The 1,706-nt window shown below is 67.6% G+C and overlaps 1 protein-coding gene across 1 annotated transcript in view; it reads left to right on the top strand.

The window, feature by feature from the left end:
* The window catches only part of SHH (sonic hedgehog), a 12,208-nt gene that overhangs the window by 3,115 nt on the left and 7,387 nt on the right, over positions 1-1,706 (top strand). The gene's annotated exons all lie outside the window — the stretch shown is intronic.

Raw genomic sequence — 1,706 nt, 5'->3', positions numbered from 1 at the left:
AGCCCCCCGCCGGCGGCGGGCAGGCGGGCCGGGGCTCCCCGTGGCCCGCGGGGGGCACTGCGCTCCCGCCCCCGGCCTGCCCAGGTCCCGGCTCCCCCTCTCGCAGCCTTTCAGCCCTGGCAAGAGCTTCCCTGCCCGGAATAGTTAAACTTTGCGAGCAGCCGCCGAGTGCATGAGCGGCGGGTTAATATTAACTGAGGCGGGGGGCCGCGCAAACAGAGCTCGGCAGGGCAGGGTCTCCACTTCGCAGGTGACGGGAGCAGCCCGCTGAATGCCCCCTGCCCCTGGCCTCCCCCCGCCCCGGCAGCCATTGGCTGGATCTGGGGCAGAGATAAGGAGGCCAGGTCAGTGTGATAAAGCTGGAATTTGTATGAAATAAAATAGCGACCCGGGGTCCTGCAGGTACAGCCGGGGCGGGCTGGGAGGAATGCGGAGGCCAGGCCGGCAGCTAGGGAGCCCACCGGGCTGTTTGCACTGACAGGTACCTGCGAAGTGTTTCCTTCAAGCCGGGCGTTTGTGCAGAGATTAGGAGCTGGCAGGAGAGGGGCTTGTCGAACAACTTCGCCTCCACACAAAGCGGCTGTCGAGGCTGCCCTGCTGAGCTTCACGGTGGCTGAACAGAATTGGGCTTGATTTGTGGCACACGACCCACTGAATTCATAAAGCGCCCGGGCTTCACGGCTTTTGACTCTGACAAGCCCGCTCAGGCGGTGCACAAGGAAGGAGAGCCCTGTGCTAGGTCCTGCCTCCCCCTTCACCCGGCCGGGGAGGCTCGAGCCGGTCTTCCCCGAGCCCCGCGCCTCCCGCAGACTTGGTGTCTTGGTTATAAAGCTGGAGGCTGCGGGGCCGGGCAGGGCAGCGGCGGGAGCAGGCGGGCGAGGGGGCACCGCGCCCCCCCGACGGGCACCGCGTTGCTGCCCAGGGCTCGTCCCATCAAACGCCGAAGCCGTAACACAGTGGGCCCCGGAGTCCAAAGGGAGCGAACTCGGGTTATATGGAGCTACTATCAACGTGCGGCTCGGGGATCTGTTTTATGGCTCTGGTACACACGTTGGACTTCCCTGTTGAGCAATCCCTGCACGTCCCTAAAAGCAGTGCGGGAGGAATAATGCAAGGGTGTCCCCCGCCCCCCGGCCCGGGAGCTGTGAAAGCAGCCTTTGTGGTGTGTTGTTTCACCTAGTGGTAACGTGTTGGGAGAGTTGTCCTGGAGAAGGCCGAACACCTCTGCTCACAGCCCCAGCAGAGGCAGCCCCTTGCTGCACGTGGGCTCGTGCTTTGCCCTCCGTTGCGAGGGATGCTCTTGACGGCCCCGTTCGGGACAGCCCCGGGGCCCGTGCTGCGTCCGGCTGGGGGTGAGCCGGGGGGCCAGGCCCCAGGGAAGGAGGGGGCGGACCTGGGGCAGGACAGCCACGAGCATCTTCCGAAAGCTGCCTCCCTGCGTGGGGGCTCCCGGGCGCGCCTGGCCGTGGCTGGCGGCAGCGCAGGGAGGCTGGGGGCAGGAAGAGGTTAACGCAGCCGGGCGCTGCCGGTCCCGGAAAGCGGCGCTCCGGGGAAAGCAAGTCACCGTCGGGCTCGCAGCCCACACGGGCTCTCACCTCGCTCCGAGCCCCCACTTGCCCCCTCCGCCCGAAGCCGGGTGAATGCTCCCGGCCCGGGCCGCGGCAGTGACCCGCCTGGGTGGGCCGCGGGCCGCGGGGCGCGGCGGG

Source organism: Gavialis gangeticus, unplaced genomic scaffold (genome assembly GCF_001723915.1).
Source record: "Gavialis gangeticus isolate Ggan-Ray unplaced genomic scaffold, GavGan_comp1, whole genome shotgun sequence".
Lineage (NCBI taxonomy): Eukaryota > Metazoa > Chordata > Crocodylia > Gavialidae > Gavialis > Gavialis gangeticus.
Note: the sequence above shows the minus strand (reverse complement) of the source record. Positions and strands in the feature narration are given on the sequence as shown.